Genomic DNA, 25,210 nt, shown 5'->3' with positions numbered 1-25,210 from the left:
GCAGATGACAGGTTGGCCAATGATGGGTAAGATTCTTCAATGGAGGTACAACCCAAGATTGGCATGGCCATGAAGGAACCACCAGGGAAAGAGTTAGGGGACTATGGACAAGGGGCATTGGACCCTGACCCTTCAGCTTAGTCAGAGGCTGAGTCCTCATTCTATATGTAAAAAGTCTTCTAATCTCTTGCCTGCCCACATCCCCCACCTGAGTTAAGCCTAAAACAATGCCAGAGGCACGTGTGGCCTTGTGCTGTAATGGGCAGTTTCTGTGGTCAATCAGGCTTAAGAAAGAATGAGTAAAACCCTGTGAAACCTGCCTTGCTAAGAATACCCTCAATTTAAATGATAAGGGTCCAAGCAGAAAAGGACTTTGTTTCCCAAACTTTTATGGCCCTTTGGCAGCACTCTATCTATCTGACCCTGACTCAGCATAAGCCCTAAGAGCTGTTTGAATGTTATCCATTGTCTGATCATTATTGCCTGATAATGATTGGTGAGTTTTACATATATACACTGTATTCCTATGCAAATTAAACCTAGTAAAAGCCCATTGAGGAACAGCTTCAAGGCTCTTCACCTGTGAGAGACTGGCTACCTCATTCACAGTAGCCGGGAGGGCTCTGTGGGTGGAGCCCCCATAATAATCAATTGGGATTTATTTCTGAAATGTAAGCTTGGTTTCATATCTGCAAATCAATTAACATGATATACCACATAACCAAAATGAAGGATAAAAATGTAAAATTACATCAATAGATTCAGAAAAAGCATTTGATAAAATTCAGCACCAACTTATGATGAAAATACTCAGCAAAGTTGGAATAAGTAAAACATACTTCAAAATAATAAAGGCCATATGTGAGTAACCCACAGCTAACAACAGACTCAAGAGGGAAAAGGTAAAGGCATTTTCCTTAAGATGAGGAACAATACAGGATGTCTACTTTCCTGTCTACTTTCCGATACAGGATGTAGACTTATAAGTCTACCAACTTATTCAATATAGCATCATAAGTCCTAGACACAGCAATCAGACAAGAAGAAATAAAAGGCATCCAGATTGGAAAAGCAGAAGTATAACTGTTATTAGTTGCAGATAACATGATACCAAACCAAGATAACCCTAAAAATTCAACCAAAAAATCTACTGGAAGTGATAAATGAATTTAGTAAAATAGCAGAATACAAAATTAATATTCAGAAACTGGTTGCATTTTTATATACTAATAATGAACTACTAGGAAGAGAAACTAAGAAAAATTCCATTTACAGTTGCATCAAAAATATCTAGGAAAAATTTAACTATGGAGATAAAAGACTTATACTCAGAAAATTATAAGATATTGGAGAGAAAAATTAAAGGACATACAAATAAATTAAAGCATATACCATGTTCATGAATAAAAGAATTAGCATCATTAAAATGTCTGTACTACTCAAAGCAATCCATAGATTCAGTGAAATTTCTACCTAAATACCAATGGTGTTTTTCACAAAGCTAGAATAATTCAAAAATTTATATGGAATCACAAAAGACCTACAATACTGCAACAATCTTGAAGAAGAATGAGTTGGAAATATTACACTAGCTAACCTCAAACTATACTACAAAGCTGTAGTAATCAAAGCATCATGGTACTGGCATAGAAAAGACCCATAGATCAGTGAAATAGAATAGAGCACCCAGACATAAACCCATGCCTATAGAGTCAATTAATCTATGACAAAGAAGGCAAGACCATTCACTGGCGTAAAAAAAGTCTGTTCAATAAATAGTGTTGGAAAAATTGGACACACACATTTAAAAAGTGAAACTAGACCATCTTATGCCATATACAAAAATAAACTCAAAAATTGGTTAAAGATATAAATGTAAGTCTTGAAACCACAAAATTCCTAGAAAAAAACACAGGCAGTAAACTCTCTGACATTTCTCTTAGCAATGTATTCTCTGATATATGTCCTTGGGCATAGGAAAAAATAAACAAATGGGACTATATCAAACTAAATTTTTTGCACAGCAAAGAAAACCATCAACAAAACAAAAAGACAACCTACTAAATGGGAGAAATATTTGTCAACGATACATTTAATAAGGGATTAACATCCAAAATTTACAAAATATCATAAAACTCAACACTAAAAAACAAACAATGTAATTTAAAAAACTGGGCAGATGATCTGAATAGACAATTCTTCAAGGAGAACATACAGATGGCTAATAGACTTATGAAATAATGGTCAGCATCACTAATCATCATACAAATACAAATTAAAACCACAATGATCTATCACCTCATACCTGTCAAAATGACTATCATCAATAAATTAACAATCAAGTGTCAAGGATGTGGAGGGAAAGAAACCCTCATGCACTGCAGTGGGAATGTACATTGGTGCAGCCACTATGGAAAACAGTATGGCGAGTCCTCAAAAAATTAACAATGGAAATGCCTTATGACCCAGCAATTCCGCTTCTGTGTAAATCCAAAGAAACCCAAAACACTAATTCAAAAGAATATACGCTGCCCTATATGTATTGCAGTGTTATTTACAATAGCCAAGATATGGAAGCAACCCAAGTACCCACAGATGAGGAGTAGATTTGAAAAAGCTATGGTATATTTACACAATAAAATAACTCATTCATAAAAAATGAAATCTTTCCATTTCCGACATCACAGTTGGACCTAGAGGGTATTATGATAAGTGAAATAAGTCAGAGAGTGAAGGACAAATACATATCATTTCACTTACATGTGGCATCTAAAGAACAAAATGAACAACAAACAGAACAGAAACAGATACAGAGAACATACTGATGGCAGAAGAGAAGAGAGTGGTTGGAGGATCCGGTGAAAAAGGTAAAGGGATTAAGAACAAATGGGTAGTTACGTAATAGTTGCGGGGATGTAAAGTTCAGCATAGGGAATACAGTCGATGGTATTTTAATAACTATATATGGTTCCAGGTGGGTATATGAATTATCCACTGGATCGTATTATAAATTATATGTGTCTAACAACTATGTTTTATACCTGAAATTAATATATAATAATATTGAATGTAAATTGTAATTGAAAATTAAAATAAAAAATAAAACACTTATTAGATTTCTTTCAACAAGAAAAATAAAGACCTATAGCATCCGTGGCAAACACAAGGTCCATGGGCCAAACCAACCCTCCACCTTGTGCAGCCCAGCACCTTGTTTCTACCCAGTAGCAGCGCCAAGCTCTCTCTTAACTGTTAAGGAGTAATTACATTTATACAGTCCTAAAATTACATTCGGCCCTTTGAAGGCAACTGAGAGGCTGATGTGTCCCCTGGTGACAATGAGTTTGATACCCCTGATATAGGATCCCACAAGCTGTCAAATACACATGTTTAATCTCACATATTTATTAAAAAAGAATCCCCTCCTTTTATTTTATCCCATGTTTCCCCCTTACATGAGCCCTCCCCAGTAGTGCTATAGAGCTTCCTATTTCAGTGACCAAATTCTGCTTGGGGGATCACTTCCTTACACAGCCCCAAATTTATGACATGTGAAATGGTTTGGTGTCAGGATCACTACGTTTAATGCCTGAGCTACATTATTCTAGTTGCTTTTTTAGAAAATATTTTATTTCATTTTTATTCTTGACACTATTACAGATGTCCACCATTTATTCTAGCTGCTTTTGTTACATATATTTGCAAATCTCCCTTTGCTTCCACACAAAATTTTAAACAAATCACCCATATATTTTTCAGTGTAATTTATAGATTACTTGATATAAAAATGGCCTAGGTGGATATTTAGATTTTGAAAATTTGTTATATGTAGGTTTTTTTGTTTTTTGCCTTCTTCATTTGGTTTCTTCCATGATCTTTTCATTTTCTAAACTGTTTTTTATGTGACTGTATTTCCTCAGGAAGTTGTCTGTTTCTAAAATACTATTTTAAATATGAAACATATTTTAGAATCACTATTAGTACCCATTTCTTAATTTCTAAATATACACAGGGCAGAAGAGAGAGAAATAGATGGGAGAAAATGGATGAACATCCTCACTATAATCTCAAACCATGTAATTACTTTTATCTAAGGATACTTACAGCTACATGTGGTTTGGATGGAGAGGACAATAGAGGCTCACAGTCTCTGAAAGAACAGGATTTTCTTAGACTTTCATATGGAAACATAGAGTGTAACACACCAAGACAATTTTAAAGGATCTTTTGCTTTTAATTCTAGTCATCAAATTCAATACAAGCTGGGAAACCATTAACTACTAAATATAGTATATTTGTTGTTCTCTAATTAATTGGGTGTGAGTTAATACTAATAGATATGAGATATTAAAAACTGGGGTCCCATTCTTTGTGCATAATTTCATAGCCATAGTAGAGTGGACATTGTGGTGTAAGGGTGTTAGTACATGTGTAGAACTACATACTTTTCAAAAGGAATTCTATCATTTATCAAATATGTAATCTTACATGAGGTATTAACTTTTTCTCAGTCTCATTTTATTCATTTGTAAAATAGAAATACTAACATCCATACCATAGAGTTTTCCTAATGATGAAGTGAGATAATTCACATATATATTTAATTACAGCACCTAGTACATAGTAAGTCCCCACTCAGTGTGATGATACACCACCTAGGTTTACTCCTGCAGACTGTGCAAACGACCGACAGCCCCATTGCTGCTTCCAGGATCCACTGAGTCTGAATTAATGCCAGGCTTCCCGACAGCTGCTCCAATGACTGAACACAGCAATGATACTAATGAAGGTTATTCCCACAAAACATGGAGCTCCTTTAATGGAAGAAATAGGCTCAAGTACTCTCCAACAACCTAGTTGAAAATTTCTTAGTATTACTGCAGTCTTAGACTCTTCCTCCCTAATCTTTCTCCCTGCCCTATATCCTTCATAGCTCTGACTTGCATAGTGATCTAAAGGCCCTCCATTCCTTCTTCACTCCCTTTTGTATATCTTTTATTGGTATTACTCTCAGTAAATATCTTGGATATTTCATCCCATCTTGACAGGTGCTTCTTCCAGCTAATACAATTAGCTATTGTATTATTATCCATATGCATTTGATTCTATGTGGTCTCATTTTAGGAAAAAATTCATCTTCTCTAAAGCAAAAAATCCAACTTTTTCTCCCCTGTACAAAGAACATCAGGAAGCTGGCTCTAGCATCAGTTTTTTCCATTCACTTTTTGATCTTGACAGAACCATTCATTGGCTGTGGGTTTCAGTTTCCTTAACTATAAAAAAAGGAAATCACACAATTTCTAAAATCTTTCCATCTATAAAAATTCACTTTTCTATAATCTATTATGTACTATTTCCTGAAACAATATAAAAAGAGTCACATGCTGACCTCTTGTAAGGAGTCCATCTCCAAGGCTCTATGAAGTTTGCTGATCTGAGAATGCCCACTTCTTATTCAGTGGGTGATGGCATTTGAAAGGGGACCAAAATAGGATTGGTACAGCACTGGGGTCAAAACCATCTGCAAATGTGTCACACACCTGAAACAAAAGTATCAAAAACTCTTATTAATGTATCATCCAAAGTCTACCCCAGATAAGTGGAAAATTTAGCTCTTTATATATTTTTATAATTTAAATATGCAGATCACCAAGAAGGGATTTGAATTATAAATTATATTTAGCAAATTCCTATTTGAGAATTTTATTATTGATTTGTCCATTTAAATAAGCATGTCTCCTCTTTTAATGGGTCACAATATTAACATATTTCTTTATAGTTACTATGTTTCTGAGGTAACATGATATTTCTGGCTGTCAAGGTTCTAGGCCAATTATACAACTGTCTCAAAATCTCAGGTCATTAGAGTTAAATGAGAATCTTTGTGAATAGCGTGTGAGCCTATTTCTCCCATAATGAAGCCTGAATATGGACATTCATGAGGTTATCTCAAAGGGAGTGAAAAAGGCAGAGTAGCAACTGTAGAAAGACAGATAGCTTTGGAGTCAGAAGACTTGACTTCAGTCTTGGCACTGTATTTCCCAATTCTCCACGTGACTGTATTATAGGGAGTAAGCTTCTGGCACACTGCCATCTTCTTCTTTACATGTAATTTAGGAAATGGTGGCTTTAGATTTGAAACAGGTGCCTTGCTTTCTTATTTTCATTTCACCGGACCATGATATAGTATTATCGCCCATATTTGGGAATCAGGGATCATTGTATTGCTAAGATGATGAAATGGATTTTTATAATGTACCAGTATTGATTACAGGAGACTCTAAAGATTTTGTTTTCCTTACATTTAATATTCTATGTATAGACTAAGTCAGAACTCACTTAAAATTGATTTAAAAAGGAATCCTTTATGGGCTTACTGAAACTTTTTAAATTTCAAATTAGTGATCCAAGCTTGTGATTTAACAGCTTTTTATTAGGTTGAACTCTTTGCATTTATAGTTGGTTTGAACTTAGAAGACTAGTTTTTAAAAAAGATTTTATTTATTTATCTTTAGAGGGGAAGGGAAGGAGAGAAATATCAATGTATAGTTGCCTCTCACGCGTCCCATGCTGGGAACTGGCCTGCAACCTAGATGTGCTTTGACTGGGAATCGAACTGTGATTCTTTGATTTGAAGGCCCACACTCAATCCACTGAGCTATACCAGCCAGGGCCAGAAGACTAGTTTTCTACTATAACTTTAAAATGTAGCTAAAGTATAAAGTATATATTCATGAGGAGATTACTTTTCATTACACCTATAAAACCAAAAATTCAGATTGAGGTGGTCATCCAGGTTTCCCCCTAAAAATACTTTATAAAATTTAGATGATCTATTTTGCATTACTTTTATTCATATAGTATGCAAACTGTATGTTACCTATTCTTTCATTTAACAATTAAAAATAACAAACTAGGTAGCAAATAGTTTATTAGTAAGTACATGGTTTCAGTGGCAATAATAAATTCACTTGAATAATAGACAATAATCAAATGAAAAGACTAAATGCTTGCTAATCATCTGTGGCTCTTAGGGCTATCATATAGAAGTTCAAAATCACTCAGGGGCCAAATCTGTAGAATCAAAATATGATTGAAGTCGATCAATATAAGTAATGTTATATCATTATCATACTTCTTTTTTTCATTTATCCCTTTCTTTATGCCATATAACTAAATACTCTCTCCTTATTGTTCATTCAAGAACAAATTTTCTGTATCGAAATAAAACTTTAGAAGGTAAATTTTAATGTCTGTATATATTTAAACTCTAACATGGGCTTGAAATGCATGGGTCCAGTTATACACAGATTTTTTTCAATTAATATATAGTTGGCCCTCCATGTGCCCAGGTTTCTAACTGTGGATTAAAAACAGTGTTTTTGAACCATGCTTGGGAACCCATGGATGAAGAGGGCCAACTGTGTGCATTGTTCTAGGAGAATTTACAACACATAAGGGGCTTGAGCACCCACAGATTTTGTATCTATGGATTCCATGGAACAAATGCCTGATATTATAGATAAGCTTGAGGAGAGCCAAAAGTTATAAGAGAATTGAAACTGCATGGGGGTCAGTGCCCCTAGCCTCCATGTTATTTAAGGGTCAACTGTATACGTGTGTGTGAATGTGTGTGTGTCTGTGTTTTCTTTTACTACCCTCAAAGTTAACTGTAAACCTAAGTACTCGAATGTAGGCTTAAGTGTAAAGAATGCTGTAATTTACCCCCAAATGTCTGTTTCTCCTGATTGTGACAAAAAGAAGCCAGTGAAAATAATAATTTTCCTAAGAACTAGATATTCACTATAACCACGATGAGTCTGTTCCTCACTGGGCTGATCTGGGAGGTCCCTGCATTAAAGATAGTTTGCCTCTAGACTGCTCTTCTGCAAATGCATATCAATATATTCTCAGGATAGGAATGTGGTCATAAAGGAGTATGAGATAAACATTTTGGAACAAATTAAAGGCTTCTTATGCTACATTAAAAAATGAGAGAGTCACATGCTGTTCTCAGGTCCAAAAGCTCACCATCTACCAAGGGGCATGTGTTAGATACACACAAATGAGTGGATGGTTCCAAGGTTTGTTTCCCGTGCTCTTTAAATGGGAGTCACACAGACATGTAGCTGGCTCTATATTTATCTTGTGGCTTATTTTTTTACCCTATTAAGAAGTATGGAGAAAGTTTGTGGAAAATGACAAATGTAGTGCTTCTCTGAAGGACAAATATACAAACATTTTCTATCATTATGGTTATTCATTGGTATTTGGTTGGAAAATGATAAAGAGGCTTGTCTGGGAGTGGACAAGAAATAAAAAGCAAGTTCCTTATAACATTTCAGAGAAAAGAGCCACTCAGTAACACAGAAGAACTCTGAATGTACAGTCATCTCCCTGAGGGATATACTCTGCTAGGTAAGTTAATAACCCTCAGCTTCTTCCTGCATGAACATAAGCATAACAGAAAAACATGTCTCAAAGGCAATTCCATAAACATGTCTTTTATTTGATTTAAAAGTTTTCATTTTTCAAATAAGACTCTTTATTTTTATTTTATTAAGTGGCATCATTATAAAAGTAGACTATGAATACATTGAGTAGAAAATATATATTTTTTTCTGAAATTGACACTATTTAGTGCATATAGTTTTGAATATCTTTTCACTTTAAATTTTATATGCACATTTTCTTTTCTTTTTTTTAAATTTATTTATTTATCTTTAGAGGGAAGGGAAGGAGAAAGGGAGAGAAACATCAATGTATGGTTGCCCTTTGCACATCCCCTGCTGGGAACTGGCCTGCAGGGAACCGGCCTGCAACCCAGGCATGTGCCCTGACTGGGAATCAAACCACCATTGTCTGGTTCGCAGGCCCGAGCTCAATCCATTGAGCTACACCAGCCAGGGCTTGCACATTTTCTTTTAATCACAATGTCATCAAAACATTTAATAGTTGATAACATTATAATTTATGCATGTAATGTTAAGTGCTAATTCTCCAATTTTTGTATAACTTGTTTTCCGTTTAGGCTTTCACCACTAATACTGTGGTTTGGGTAAGAATATGTTTTCTTCCAAGTGTCAGGCACACTCACAGCTCATCCCATAGAAACCAAACGATGTGGCCCTCTCTGCAAGTGAGGTCTGCTTGGAGCAGTATTGGGTAGTAGACAAAAGAACAACAAACATATGGACAGGACAATAGTTAATAAGGTTTCTGGCAAAAGCTCTTTTTTTTGAGAAGGTGTATAAAAGGCATTTAAAGAGGTCTGCGTCTCCTGGTGGAGGCAGAAGCCAAATATAGAGAGAAAGGAATAAGCCGAATCCAGAGGAGCAGTCATAAGGTAGCATGAAAAAGATTCAGGCAAGAGTCAGGAGCATCAATAAACAAAAACAGAGCAATTTAACCAAAGTGTTAGTGATGGGGGAACTCGACAGCTGGAAAATTTTAGTTTTAGGTAATAGTTAATAAGCTTAATAGTTAATGTATGTAAAAAGCTATTGTTTCAGAACTGAAGCCCACCCTGACTCCAGGAGACCACAAGTAAGTCAACCTTTGTGCTCCACAAGAGACCATAAACAATCAAGGTGGTATCTGAGCCATTGTGTTCCAGGGAAAGACATCACCCTTGCCCATGGCACAAATAAAGAAAATCACCCAGGACACAGGACACAGGACACAGATTTAAAAAAATGACCAGTCAACAGATAAAAGGATGTTAGGGAAATTGCCAGAATTCGTTTTTTACCTGAATAACCTTTTTCTGGAATTCCAAATCCTTTACTTACACTTTTTTATCATTATAAAAAGGCTGAATTAAAAGGAAATGTAAGATGATCAGTTATGGTACATAACCCACTGTCTTCCCAGATTGCCAGCCATCTCGATAAAGTGCCCATAAACATTCAATCTCTGTCTCTGCTTATTGGGTCTGGTAGTGACAGGCAGCACAAATACCATCTTTTCCAGTTTCATTAGCTCATATATGCTGCTAAGGATGGGACAAATGGTGCTCTTAGAGGAGCTTCAACACATCCTGACTGACCCCCTCCCCCACCCTTGGTTCTAAATTGTATGCTACTCTCACTTAGACCTGTCTGGGCAAGTCCTTCTTTTTTCCTTACTTAGCCTTGTAGTTTTACAACAACCCCTAACACCTGAGGATACACTTACAACACTTGCTTATAAAGTAAAAGAGCCTAAGTGATATATAGCACCAAAATAAAACTTGAATGAATACCCTTGCCACATCTGCCATTATATCCTCAGGAAGGTTTTGGAAATAGAATATATTGGTCAAAGTATGAGAATAAGTTTAAGGCTCTCTACAAATATTTACTAATGTGTACTGCCACCAACAGTGTACGAAGAGATGATTTCAGCTTTCCTCCATCATCACTTTATACAATAATTTTTTAAAAAATCTAAAATAGTGTCTCATAATATTACTATAAATTCCTTTGATCATCAGAGAGGCTAAACCTTTTTAATGTTTATTGGCTATTTGCATTTCTTTGGCTGTGAAACATTACTTGCTATGGGTTCAGACTCAGTTATTACTTATTCTTATCTACTGATGATTCTTTTCCTGTGACAGAATCAACCAGATCATATTTGAAACTTAAAGTGTTTGTTCTTGAGGATTGTCATATATATGACAGATTTATTTTCCCCCTTTGCTTTTATCTGAATAGTTTTGGGGATACAGAAAAGCATGAATAAGTCTGTTATCATGGATTTGATCCCCAAGTGAACTAATTAGTGGCCACTTAACGCACTTATTTTCAGGTCAGTTCATTATAACAGTACCAGGGGAGGGAGTGAGGATGGTTTAATGCAAATCCTTTTTCACAGAAAAAAAGAAGCAAATCATTCCTAGTTAGTGTAAAGGTGAGGGTCCTATATAGCTCTGCTTGGTCTCCCCTGCCCTACCTTCCATATTTTTCTTTATGGCCCCTCTGTAAAGTGCTAAGTTTTCATAGAACAAAATGAAAACCAATATGGAATTGCAATATTAGGCAGGATATAATCATTTTATAGAGAGAGACATTTGAGGTCCAAAATATAGATTAAGATACTAAATACTACCCAATTCCCACTCTCTTGCTGTTTTGATTAGATAGAATAACACATAAGAAAGGTGGTGGGGTTTTTTGTTTGTTTGTTTGTTTGTTTTGTTTTGGTAAACTGAAAGGGAGAACAATGTAAACAAATAATAGTTAGATCAGAAAAAGTAAAAGTAATATTCACAATGACTTCTAATTCTGGTGCAGTCTGAATAAGAAGGGAAAAGGCCATGATAACCAACAACCATTATCTTAAAAGCTTACTATAAAATATGAAATATAGTCACTTTCAAATTTGGCTGTTTGCTCATTCTGTGCTCTCTATATCATAGGAAAGAAGGTCAAGTATTCTGAAAAGAATGCCAATTTCCTCTGACACTAAAAGGCAACTTTACTGTCTAAGTAATTTATTTAGACTGATAAAATAGCTATCTACCTGTGCCCAATAAGCCAAATGACTTCCATCCTTAAGAGACTATACATTTTTAAATATAATGCAATATTTATTATAAGTATAAATAAGATATGTACTTTTATGATTACAAATGTCCAGGGATCCATATTTTCAAAATACTAAATAATCAACAACATTCTTAACACCCTTCAATCAATTTCTTTTTTTTAATTTTATTTACTTATTTTTCAAGTATAGTTTTCTATTTCTCCCATTCCAGCCCAACCAGCCCTGTGCTCCCCACCTCCCTCTCATTTCCATCCCCCTTAGTTCTTGTCCTTGTGTCCTTTGTACTTGTTCCTCTAAATCCCTCCCCTTTTTTCCCCTTAAATTCCCTCCCCTCTCCCCTCTGGTCACTGTCCCCCTATTCTCTATTTCAGTGTCTTTTGTTTTTATTCTGCTTGCTTGTTTGTTTTGTTGTTTAGCTTCCTGTTAAAGGTGAGATCATATGGTATTTGTCTTGCAACACCTGGCTTATTTCACTCAGCATAATGCTTTCTAGTTCCATCCATGTTGTTGCAAAGGGTAGTAGCTCCTTCTTTGTCTCTGCTGCATAGAATTCCATTGTGTATATGTACCACAATTTTTTGATCCATTCATTTACTGATGGGCACTTAGGTTGCTTCCAACTCTTGGCTATTGTAAATTGTGCTGCTATGAACATTGTGGTGCATAGGTTCTTTAAAATTGATGTTTTAGGATTCTTAGGATATAATCCTAGCAGTGGAATTGCTGGATCAAAAGGCAGGTTGATTTTTATTTTTCTGAGAAAATTCCATACTGTTTTCCATAATGGTTGTACCATCCTGCAATCCCACCAACAGTGAACTAGGGTCCCCTTTTCCCCACAACCTCTCCAACATTTGTTGTTTGTTGCTTTGTTTATGATAGCTATCCTGACCCTTGTGAAGTGGTATCTCATTGTGGTTTTAATTTGCATCTCTCTGATGGCTAGCAATATTGAGCATCTTTTCATGTGTCTCTGGATCATCTGTATGTCCTCCTTGGAGAAGTGTCTGTTCAAGTCCTTTTCCAATTTTTAATTGGGTTGGTTGTCTTCTTAGAGTGGAGTCGTGTAAGTTCTTTTTGTATTTTTGGAGATTAAACCTTTGTCTGTAGTATTGCTGGCAAATATATTTTCCCATACACTTGGTTGTCTTGCTAATACTGTTTTCTTTAGCCACACAGAAGCTTTTTATTTTGATGAGATCCCATTTGTCTATTCTTTCCTTTATATTCCTTGCCCTAGGGGACATATCAGTAAATATGCTGCTGTGTGAAATATCTGAGATTTTCCTGCCTATGTTCTCCTCTGGGACTTTAATGGTGTCACGGCTTATATTTAAGTCTTTTATCCACCTTGAATTTATTTTGGTGTATGGTGTAAGCGGGTGCTAAGTTTCACTTTTTTGCACGTAGCTGTCCAGTTCTTTCAACACCATTTGTTAAAGAGGCTATCTTTACTCCATTTTATGTTACTGCCCCCTTTGTCAAATATTAATTGACTGTAGAGGGTTGGGTTGATTTCTGGGCTCTCTGTTCTGTTCCATTGATCTATGTGCCTGTTTTTATGCCAGTACCAGGCTGTTTTGATTACAGTGGCCTTGTAATACAGTTTGATATCAGGTATTGTGATCCCTCCTACTTTGTTCTTCTTTCTCAAAATTGCAGTTGCTAATTGGGGTCATTTATGGTTCCATATAAATTTTTTAAGTGTTTGTTCTATGTCTGTGAAGTATGCCATTGGTACTTTAATAGGTATTGCATTGAATCCGTATATTGCTTTGGGTAGTATGGACATTTCAATGATGTTAATTCTTCCAATCCATGAACAAGGTATATGTTTCCATTTGTTTGTATCTTCCTTGATTTCTTTCTTCAGTGTTGTATAGTTTTCTGCATACAGACAGGTCTTTTACCTCCTTGGTTAGGTTTATTCGCAGATATTTTATTTTTCTTTTTGCTATATCGAATGGGATTTTGTCCTAGCTTCTGCTGTTTTGTTGTTGGTATACAAAAATGCCTTTGATTTCTGAATATTGACTTTGTAACCTGCTGTTTTGCCAAATTCATTAATTAGTTCGAGCAGTTTTTTGGTAGAGTCTATAGGGTTTTCCATGTACGCTATCATGTCATCTGCAAACAGTGACAATTTTGTTTCCTTCTTTCCGATTTGGATGCCTTTTATTTCTTTTTCTTGCCTGATTGCTGTGGCTAAAACTTCCAATATTATATTGAATAGAAGTGGTGAGAATGGACATCCTTGTCTTGTTCCTGATCTTAGTGGAAAAGCTTTTAGTTTTTGCCCATTGAGTATGATGTTTACTGTAGGTCTCTCATATATGGCCTTTATTATATTGAAGAATGCTCCCTCTATTCCCATTTTGCTGAGTGTTTTTATCATAAATGGGTGTTGTACCTTATCAAAAGCTTTTTCCGAGTCTATTGATATGATCATGTGGTTTTTGTCTTTGCTTTTATTTATGTGATGTATTACATTTACTGATTTGTGAATATTGAACCATCCTTGCATCCCTGGGATGAATCCCATTTGGTCATGGTGTATGATCTTTTGGATATATTGTTGGATGCGATTTGCCAATATTTTGTTGAGGATTTTAGCGTCTATGTTCATCAGCGATATTGGCCTGAAGTTCTCTTTCTTTGTTGTGTCTCTATCTGGTTTTGGAATTAGGATGATGCTGGCTTCATAAAAAGAGTTTGGGAGCTTTCCATCCTTTTGAATTTTTTGGAATAGTCTGTGAAGAATAGGGGTTAGCTCCTCCTTAAATGCTTTGTAGAATTCTCCTGTGAAACCATCTGGTCCAGGGCTTTTGTGTGATGGGAGTTTTTTGATTACTGCTTCAATTTCCCTTGCTGTTATTGGTCTATTCAGGTTTTCTGCTTCTTTTTTCATTGAGTTTTGGAAGATTATAATTTTCTAGAAATGTGTCCATTTCCCTTAGGTTCTCAAATTTCTTGGTATATAGTTCTTCATAGTAATTTCTTACAATCTCTTCTATTTCTTTGGTATCAGTTGTAATCTTTCCTCTTTCATTTCTGGTTGTGTTTATTTGTGCCCTCTCTCTTCTTTTCTTAATAAGCTTACTTAAAGGCTTGTCTATGTTGTTTATCTTTTCAAAGAACCAACTCCTGGATTCCTTGATCCTTAGAATTTTGCTTTTAGTTTCTATGTCATTTAGTTCTGCTCTGATCTTGGTTATTTCCTTCCTTCTACTTGCTCTGGGCTGTCTTTGTTGTTGTTCCTGGAGTTCTTGCAGGTGTAGGGTTAGATTGTTTGTTTGAAATGTTTCTATCTTCTTTAGGTAGGCCTGCCTGTATTGCTATAAACTTCTCTCTCAAGACTGCCTTCACTGTGTCCCATAACTTTTGGGTTGTTGTAAGTTCGTTCTGATTTGTTTCCAGGAACTTTTTGATTTCTTCCCTGACCCATTCATTGTTTAATAGCATACCATTCGGTCTCCATGATTTTGGGTGTTTTGGGTTTTTTCCTTTGGGGTTGGTTTCCAGTTTCAGTCCCTTGTGGTCAGAGAAAATGCTTGGTATGATTTCAATTTTCTTGAATTTTTTGAGGCTCGTTTTGTGTCCTATCATGTGGTCTATCTTTGAAAATGTTCCATGTGCATTTGAAAAGAATGTGTATTTAGCTTCTTTGGGATGCAGGGTTCTATATGTATCAGTTAAGTCCATTTCATCTAGGGTGTTGTTTAATGCCACAATATCTTTGTTGATATTTTGTTTGAAAGATCTGTCCATTTTTGTTAGTGGGGTGTTAAAATCCCCTACTATAATTGTGTTGCTGTCAATATCTTTCTTAAAGTCCTCTAAGATTTTCTTGATATATTTGGGTGCTCCTATGTTTGGTGCATATGTATTTATGATGTTAATATCTTCTTGGTAGATTCTTCCCTTGAGTATTATGAAGTGACCTTCTGGGTCTCTGCTTGTGGCCCTTTTTTTGAAGTCTATTTTGTCTTATATGAGAATTGCTACCCCAGCTTTTTTTTTCTTGTCCGTTTGCTTGGAAAACTTGTTTCCAGCTTTTCACTTTTAGTCTGTGATGGTCTTTTGCCCTGAGTTGCATCTCTTGTAGGTAGCATATGTGTGGGTCATGCTTTCTTATCCATTCAGTTATTCTATGTCTTTTGGTTGGAGCATTTAATCCATTTACGTTTAAGGTTATTATTGATAGGTACTTATTCATTGCCATTTTTGTACCTGTGTTCCTCTCTGTCTCTCTCTTTTTCTTCCTTTCCCTAAAGCAGTCCTTTTAGTATTTCTTGCAAGGCTGGAGGCATAATCTTTTAGACTTCTTTTGTCTTGGAAGCTCTTTATTTGGCCTTCTATCTTGATTGAGAGCCTTGCTGGGTAAAGCAGTCTTGGTTGTAGGCCTCTGGTTCTCATTACTTGGAATATTTCTTGCCATTCTCTTCTTGCTTGGAGTGTTTCCATTGAGAAGTCAGTAGCTAACCTTATTGGGGCTCCCTTGTGTGTTACTTCTTTTTTCTCCCTTGCTGTCTTTAAGATTTTCTCTTTGTCTTGAAATTTTGCCATTTTAATGATGATGTGTCTTGAAGTGGGCCTCCTTGGGTTCCTCTTGATTGGGACTCTCTGTGTTTCCTATATTTGTGTGGCTTTTTCTCTAATAAAATTAGGGAAATTTTCTCTCATTACTCCTTCAAATATGTTTTCTATCCCTTGTTCTTCTTCTTCTCCTTCTGATATTCCTATTATTTAGATATTATTACATTTTATATTGTCTTGCATTTCTCTTAATCCCTCTTCAGTCTTTCTGAGCCTCTTTTCTTTTTTCCTCTTTCTGCCAGATGATTTCTACTTTGTCCTCCAACTCACTGATCCTATCTTCTGCTTCATTTATTCTATTTTTAAAACTTTCTACTGTGTTCTTTAGTTCAGAAATTGTACTCTTAATTTCCTCTTGTCCCTTGCTGATAGTTTCTATTTCCTTTTTCATGTTGATATAGTTTGCAGAGAGTTCATTGTAGCTCCCCTGTAGTTTCTGGTAGCTCATTGTGAGCTCTTTGAACTTCCTGATAACCAGTGCTTTGAATTCAATATCTGATAGTTGATTTACCTCTATTTCATCTAACATTCTTTCTGAGGGCTCCTCTTTTTCTTTCATTTGGGTATTGTTTCTTTGTCTTCCCATTGTTTTTGAAACTCTTCTTGTTAGCCTCAGCTTCTAAAATTGGTCTGTTCTGAATCCCTGGGTTTATGGTGTGAACTTCTGTGGTAGAATCCCTGTGAATTTCAGTGGTGCAGGCTCCTGCCAGTATCTTGATGTTCTCCGTTTCCACCTACTCCTTTTTTTGTATGTGTGTAATCATTTGGAGGGGGAGGCCGAATGGTTTCTGACAGCAGAAGAGTATTTTATGATAGTTGCAATCACATCCGGTAGGGAAGAGATAGACGATCTTTAGTCTATATATAATGTTAGCTGTAATCTTCAACCCAACTTGCCACTTTTATGAAAGAATGGACAAAAGATAAGCTTCTTGTTGGGGAGGGAAGGCTTGTGAGTTGAGACTAGAAAGCAGTGAGGTTGCAGACAGTCAGATTTTGAGGTAAGTTGAGAGTAAGGAATAGTAGATAGGTGTATTGTGTGTGGAAAAAGAGTTAATTACTCCAGTAATAGAATTCAGGAACTTGTAAAGTAGGCTCAGATCTGGGAGATTAGTTGTGAAGCGTTTACAGTTATATAGAACAACTATTATTTACAGTATTATTAGAGCAACAATCCTGTGACCAACTCTATAAGATCAGTCTGAATAGGGAGTGTAAAGCTTCGGGTAGTATGCTAAAGGAAAACAAGAGGCGTAAGGTATAGAAAATTAGAAATACATTGTGGAGGAAAGAACAGAGGAGACTTGTCAGATAATACAATATAACCCGCCAAGACTAAAAAGCTTATACAGGAGGAGGAGGAATACAAAGATATTGTTAGAATATAAGAGAAGTGAGAATAATGAAAGAAAAATAATACTAGTATGCTGCAACAAACGAATAAAAGAAAATAGAACAAGAAAGGCAAGAGAAGGGAGGAAAAAGCGATAAGTTTGGAAAGAAGGGAAGAAGAACTAAAACAGGAAGAAGGAGAGAAGAGGATCAAAGTATTGAAAGATAAAGCAATAATAAAATTCAAAATAAATGAGATTACCAAAAAACAAACAAACAAAAACCACAAGACAAAACAAAAAAACTTCTCTTGTTGGTTTTAAATTGCCCAAACCAGTTTTTCTGGTTGCAGCAGGACCTCCCTGTTGGCTGTGTTGCCAGCGTGCGCCAGCCAGGTGACTAGACAGGGATGTGGGCGCCTGGTCTCCTGCCAGTCTGCCTGATCCCCTTGCTCTCTGGCGCGATACTTCTTCGCTGCCAGGCTGGGTGGTAAGCAAGCCAAGCCGTCGCAGGAGAGCACCTCAGTCAACTTTCAAAAAGGATATAATGATAATAAAAAGCCTCCCTAGATAGCCGGCTTCTCAGCCCAGCACAATCTCCAGCTAGAACGGTGGCAACAATGTGTCTCTTAATTCTCCAGGGCTGGCAACCACAGAGTCTGCAGATGAACACGGCCCTTTATTTTGGTTGCTCTGTTCTTTATGTAAACTCAGTCACACAGGCCTCTGCCTGGCACTGACCATGGGGGGAGGGGCGGAGAACACTGTTGCCCCTGCGCTGGTCGCCTACCAGGGCTGCTGGGTACCCCCACTCCCAAAGGGGAGACCTCCTGCGTCGGTCCCAGACCAATGTCTCTGAGCCACGGAGCAGGGTCCAAGGATCTATACATTTTGAATAGGATGTGACAAAGGACTCTTTTTCAGTTAGCAGCCAGCTTTTGGGAAAGTGATAAAGTGTTGTTTATTCAACAAATCTCTCTTCTCTTATTTTTGTAAATCACTGCTCTGTTCAAGCCCCTCCCCATTTTTATTCCTCTTGAGTTTTTGAGACCCCACTATGTTATACAGACAGGCTCATCTTCAAAGGGTAAGGATTCAAAATATAGACCTTTGCTAACCTCTCCTCACATGCCTAAAACATTTTTTTCTGTGACTCCTTCTCTTGGAAATATGAAAAATAATATTTAGCTAGCCAAACTCAAAAACTGAATCAATTTTCTAATAATGACCTTCATAAAAATTATTGTCACCTCATCAAGACATTGTTCCTTTATGCATACATTCATTCAATAAAATATTTATTGATGCCTTTCATGTTATAGATGCTATTAATGTGACAGTTACCAAGACATGTATCTGCCCTCCAAGTACATACAGACAGAGAGTGCAGACAACTAAATAGGTGTTTTTGATATGGGACAAGTTTAATTTTTAGAAAGTTTAGGTGTTATGGAAATATAATTAAAAAAACAACACAGAATTTGGGTATCACCAAAATCATTCCAGAATAATTGACATCTAAGAGAAAAGGTAAAGAATCATGGTTTGGTGTTCAAGAGATAAAGCCAGTCCACCAAAGTTCAAATTCAAGCCTGCAACATATTAGTCATGTGGCCTGTAGCAAGTGGCTTTGCATCTTTGAGACTTATTACTTTTCTGTAAAGATAATAACAGCGCTAAATTTATAGGATTTGTTGTGAAGATTGAATGGAATAATATACATGAATATTTAGAACATTACCTGTGTAATAAATGTTAGCTATTATTATTAAATTAAGACCATAAAAATTAGCAGGAGTTAAGTGAATCAAAAAAAATGAGGTGAGAGAGACAAAGAGAACAATATGTCTTGACTTTATAAATAATACACAGAATTTGCTGACAAATTAAAGTAGGTCAGGGTGATGACTTCTGCTTCTAGCCATGATAGAGTAATGAAATCTAAACTTCTCACTTTAAACAATTAAATACTGAAAAATATATCAAACAACATATTTTAGGCATTAGACTGAAAACAGGCAAGAAAGGACAGTAATCCTAGGAGAAAAGAAGCACATGAGGTGGTCAGTCCAACAAGTGACTCAACTCATTGCCTGGACTTTCCAGGTTACAACACCTGGTGGGGGAAGTCAAACTAATTATGGCAGTCTCCATGAGTTGAGGAGGCAAAATATGGGGTTCTGGGAGGCCATGTTGGCTAGAATCTGCAGAGCAGAAAACTGTACAACAGAAAGCTATGTGAACAAACAACTCTGCAGACCTCCACTGGGTCCCCTGAGCACTTAACTGAATCTATGTATGAGGACAGTACTGAGACTGGAAAATCACCAAACAGAGCAAATGGAGCTTATACACAGGAAGGAATAGTTTTTGTATGTGCCAGCCAGAGCAGTGAGACCTCATACACAGGGTATTGTATACAGTCCCAGGAAGAATACTGCCTCAGTAGTAGAGCTAAAGAAGCTCTACATTATAGGCTGTCTTGTCCTTCCTAGGTAAGCTTACAAACAAGACACAAAAGGATCAAACTTAGCTGCATCCCAGAATAAAGTCCTAAATATTAAAGAAATTAAAAGAAGATCCAGCACCCAAAAATGTTAAATATGCAATATCTTGCAACCAATCTGAAATTAATAAGCATGCAAATAAGCATTAAAATGTGACCCACAAACAAGATACAACCAGTTTACAGAAACATAAGGAATAACACATTACAAAACCAAACAAGAGCTTTAAAAGAGCTATTATAAATGTATGCCATATGTTCTAGAGGTAAAAGGCACTATAAGTATGATAAGGCAAGAAATTAAACATATTTTTTAATGTACTCATAGAGATAAAAAAGTATTTAAATAAAAAATATAGCCCGGGCTTGTGTAGCTGAGTGGATTGAGCGTGGGCTGCAAACCATAGGGTTGCCAGTTCCATTCCCAGTCAAGGCACATGCCTGGGTTGCAGGCCAGGTCCCCATTGGGGGCCACATGAGAGGCAACCACACATTGATGTTTCTTTCCCTCTCCTTCTCTCTACCCTTCCCTCTCTCTTAAAATAAATAAAATATCTAAAAAAAATATATATATATACAATTGATTAAAAAAACCAGCAGATTAGACACTATAGAAAAAAGAAAATAACAAACTTGAAGACCTAGCAATAGAAACTATCCAAAATAAAACAAAGAGAGAGAAAAAAGTGACAAAAGAAGTTGAGTGTGGCTAGCAGAAGCAGAGAGGAGAAATAGCCATAGAAGAGAGCTGCAGATGGAGGAGAAGCAGGTCAGGCAGGAATGAACAAGCCCATGAATGAGCTTACAGCTGATGTGTTTAGCTAGAGGCCATCTTTCCATAGAGAATTTCAGTCAATATAAAGGGTTATGAGCAAAGTTATATTTTCTTCAGCAAGGCTATTTCTTGGCCCTTCAAAAACCACCACTTCAAAATTTCTAAATGCTCATTAATAGTTGCAAGAAGTAAATTTTCGCACATTCACATATGGAAATCAAGTATTAACAATAAGGAATTTATAACTACATGCTGTAAACTAGATGAACATACCAACATAATGCACAGCAAAAGAAGTCAGGTACGAAAGAGCCCAAACTGTATAATTTCATATTGAACAGAAATAGGCAGAATTAATCTATGGGGTTAAAATTTGAGGATGGGGTTGGTAGAAACATGAAGGTGCTCATGGGAGACTTCTAGGATCTGGGTCACGTATTTTATCTAATTATGTTTACATGGAGAGAGTTTGGTTTATGAAAATTCATTGACCTACATTTTTATGATATAAATTCTGTGTGTTTTTTAATTTTTAGTAACCCATTCTATTTATTTACTTACCTACTTATTTGGTTAGTTACTTATATTCTCATTTGAGGACATGCTTAGAGAGGGGAAGGAAGGAAGAAGGAGAGGGAGAGAAACATCGATCAGTTGCCTCTTGTAGGAGCCCTGACCAGGAACAAAACCCAAGACCCAGGCATGTATCCTGCCTGGGAACAAAACTCATGACCTTTTGGTTTATAGGACGACACTCCAACTAACTAAGCCATTCTGGCCAGGGCTCAGTAACCTGATTCTGAAGTAGATACTAAGACAGTTGACTATGACTTGGGCCTAATCTGAAGCAGCTAGGGGTAGGAGATGAACAAATGAATAATTCAGAGAACAGGAAGAATTTAGATTAATATGGTAATTTGATAAAGATGGCAACGGTGTTTTGTTTTGTTTTGCTCTTTCCCCATCCCAGTCTGTAGATTTCAGAGAATAAGCTGTAGAAATTGCACTAGAGCCACCTCAATCAGTCCCTAATGCCACAGGTCAGGCCATTCTCTGAGACACGTTTTCCTGGGCTCTGGTGGGCTCTGTTTTCACTCACTCTGTTGATAAAATTCTCAGAGCCCAGGACACAAAGAAGCTTCAAGTGAATGATAAATTCAGTAAATGCTTCATCTCTTATTCCTTCTTTTCCCATTTTGCTTACAGTCGGGCATATCCTAAAGGTATGTGAACTTTCTTTTATAGAGCATTCACTGTGTGTCATAGAGCACAGTCCCTTGATATGAGAGAAGAATAACTAACTTATTTATTAGCATTTGAAGGAAACTTTGACAGTTATTTGAAACTTGATTGTAAATGCTATGGAATTATGACTATTTTCATTCTCTTTTTAGCAATAAGTTTCATTCCACCAATTTTTTTTTAGTTAAAGAGTAGCACGTAACAATTGAAATGTCTTCTCTAATAGTATGAAACACACTTTTCTTTACATTCTGTCTCTTCATACTATCCTCCTAGGGTGCCCTGATAATTTTTATAATTATGTGATATGAAGAATAACCAAATACAGAAACTTGTATATGAATATTAGATATAGGTAGAATATTATGGTTAGGTAGTTAATAAATTATATAGACAGATAGAGGATGATGGTAGATGATAGATAGATAGATAGATAGATAGATAGATCACTGATAGATACATACTCTCTCTTTATTAACCAAGTATATGGGCACAGGCAGCAACTCTGAATATGCCCATCACAGAATGGTTAATTTATTTTCCTTTAGAAAAAAATATTCCCAAAGTGTTTTTTGATTAGTCTTGTAACAAATGCTTATTTTTTTAAATATCTTTTTTAAAATTCATGTATCATTCTGATCACTCATGGTCCAAGAACATTAAAATAATAAACCAAAAAGAAATAGATGTTAAAGATTGGTCTTCCAACATTATAGTCAATGATGGCACACTTGCCTATGATCTCACTGACATAAAACTACAACCGTACCTCAGTGGCCACCAAACCATTCAGCAGGGCTTCTTTAACTGTGAGCTGTTTGAAGCTACAAGTTTGAGCACTACTATTTTTCAAGCTCGGAATAGCTGTTGGAATCTCAGGAGGTGCTGGAGGAGTCAGCTCAACCTTGACAGTGTCAAAATGTGGCCAGTCGAGGTTTCAAGTCAATCACAGCAGCATCTACCAGCACTGGAACCTCCTCTGCAAGGTTATGGGCAAACTGGGCCATTGTTCCAGGATGGAAAGAATCTATTTTCTTTAATACGTTTAAGTTTTACCAAAACTTGTATAAATATCTCCAAATAAAAGTTTGCCCTGGCTGGTGTAGCTCAGTGGATTGAGTGCAGGCCTGCAAACTGAAGGATTGTGGTTCGATTCCTAGTCAGGGCACATGCCTGGGTTGCAGGCCAGTTCCCAGTAGGAGATGCATGAGAGACAACCATACATTGATATTTCTCTCCCTCTCTCCTTCCCTTCTCCTCTAAAGATAAATAAATATTTTTTTAAAAAGCTTAATTCTGCTCATATATGGTAGTGTCAAGTTCCACAAATGTAACAAAGTTGTCAGAACTCTATCACTAGCTATATGTCCTTATATAGTTAAGAGCTTAAAACATTCAGAATAACTTTTTGTTTCTGTATATATTAAGATTGTGCCCTTTTAAAAATAATAGTAAGAGGCATAGTGTCACTTTGTTCTATGTTTGACTTGCAAAGGACATGGACATCAGTGTCACACAAAACCAGAACACTCCCCAGGTAGCACAGGCCATGTGAGTTATTGAAGCTGTGTGAAAATGCTATACTCTAATCTCCTTTAAGAGGTTCATTTTCTATATTGTGCAGGGGTGGGAACTTCTGGATTCACAGACCCTTCTCCTCCTGTTTTATGTTATACCCATTACTCAAGGCCCATTTTCAGTTTGTCTTTTCCTCTTGATCTAAGAAGCATTCCTCAGCTGATAGATGTAAGCCCACAAATATTGCTTGTCCTCAGAATATAATCCAATGTAAAGTTCCTTCAAATTTTAGAGCTGGCAAAAAACAAGAAAATTAGGATCTAACAAAATGCAGGTCGTAGAGTAGGCATACAAAATGATTGTTGCATGACTGTTAATTAAAACATCTCTGCCGCTCTCCGCATTTCACATCCGAGGGCAAGGTATGTTAATTGACTTGCTAAAGCTCGGTTAGTTAAAGGTGGATCTTGGAAATAAGATCTCCTGACTCTTAAATGCAGGGTTGGTTCAGCATGGCCATGAGCCATTTTTACCTCTAAACTATTTTTGCCTTTGCCATTACTTTGGTCACTTATGGTCTTAAATGAATATTGTCAGATTTTATCATCTCACCTATTATCCATAATAGGCTATAGTTTCCCAAAGGGTAGAACTATATTGTGTTACAAGTGGTTCATGGTTGTGTACGTGGTTGTGTTCATGGTTGTGTACGTGTGGATGTGCACATGTACTCACACACACACATATAATCACTACAGGCAAAACTGAATTTATAATAGGAAACATTTGAACTCCTCTCCAAAACAAAGAATTTTGTGTACTGAGAGCTCAGAAAATTCTTCCTCCAGAGCCATTTTAATGATTTTTACCCCTTTGCAAGAGGACTAGCAAAAAGCAGAAAATTACCAAAACTAATATACATTATTAAAATAGGAAATACATATTTACCAAATTTGCAAGACTCAGTACTGCAAAAGAATCTAATGTGAACAAGGCTTTATCATAAGTAAAGAAAAATGGAAAAGAGTACACATAACTTGGTCATAAAAATACATAAAATTTTATACTATGTTCATGCTACCTCATTACTGAGCTTTATAATACCAAGTTGGACATCTGGGATCCTCCTCCATGTTTTTTATACTTGATTAAATAAGGCCCTTCTTCCATAGCAAAGGTACTCTGATAAGCTTTTCTACCACAAAAGCCAAATATTATTTGCTTGGCCTCAAAACTATCCTTCAATATAAGATAGACAATAGCTCTAGAATTCTCTGTTTTCTAGACTTCTAGTATACCATTTGCGCAAGAAAAGAAAACAGCACTCACTTGCTATTTAGACTTTCCAGACTGGGGTGATATGGGAGATAGTACAACAATGTGCACCCACGTGCCAAGTCACCTTTCTTTCTCAGCAATCAAAACAGCAGCAAGTCAAAAGCTGTGCATGGTATGATACTAAAAATCTAAGATAAAAGCCTCTTAAAAGCAGGAGGACAATCCCCAAAGGATCTCTGTTGAGGGCCTTCAACAACCCCACCCTGAATATCTGAATGAACCAGTGGCTAAATCTTATCCCCTGAAACTTAGTCCCAACTCAAGTTTGTCCATAGTTGGATAAAGATGATTGGACTCCCATTCTAACAGCCTAGCAGAGAAAAGAGAAAACCTTCTCTGATGGAGTATAACATTATGTAGAACTTTGTAAAC

General features: G+C 36.3%; 1 pseudogene; it reads right to left on the bottom strand.

The window, feature by feature from the left end:
* Positions 1-22,625: 22,625 nt before the first annotated feature.
* LOC119053612 (ATP synthase subunit g, mitochondrial-like) lies at positions 22,626-22,989 on the bottom strand (annotated as a pseudogene).
* Positions 22,990-25,210: the final 2,221 nt, after the last annotated feature.

The sequence above is a fragment of the Artibeus jamaicensis genome, unplaced genomic scaffold (genome assembly GCF_021234435.1).
Source record: "Artibeus jamaicensis isolate MK-2021 breed Jamaican fruit bat unplaced genomic scaffold, CSHL_Jam_final contig_484, whole genome shotgun sequence".
In the NCBI taxonomy this organism is placed as follows: domain Eukaryota; kingdom Metazoa; phylum Chordata; class Mammalia; order Chiroptera; family Phyllostomidae; genus Artibeus; species Artibeus jamaicensis.
This window is presented reverse-complemented; position numbering and strand designations above follow the sequence as displayed.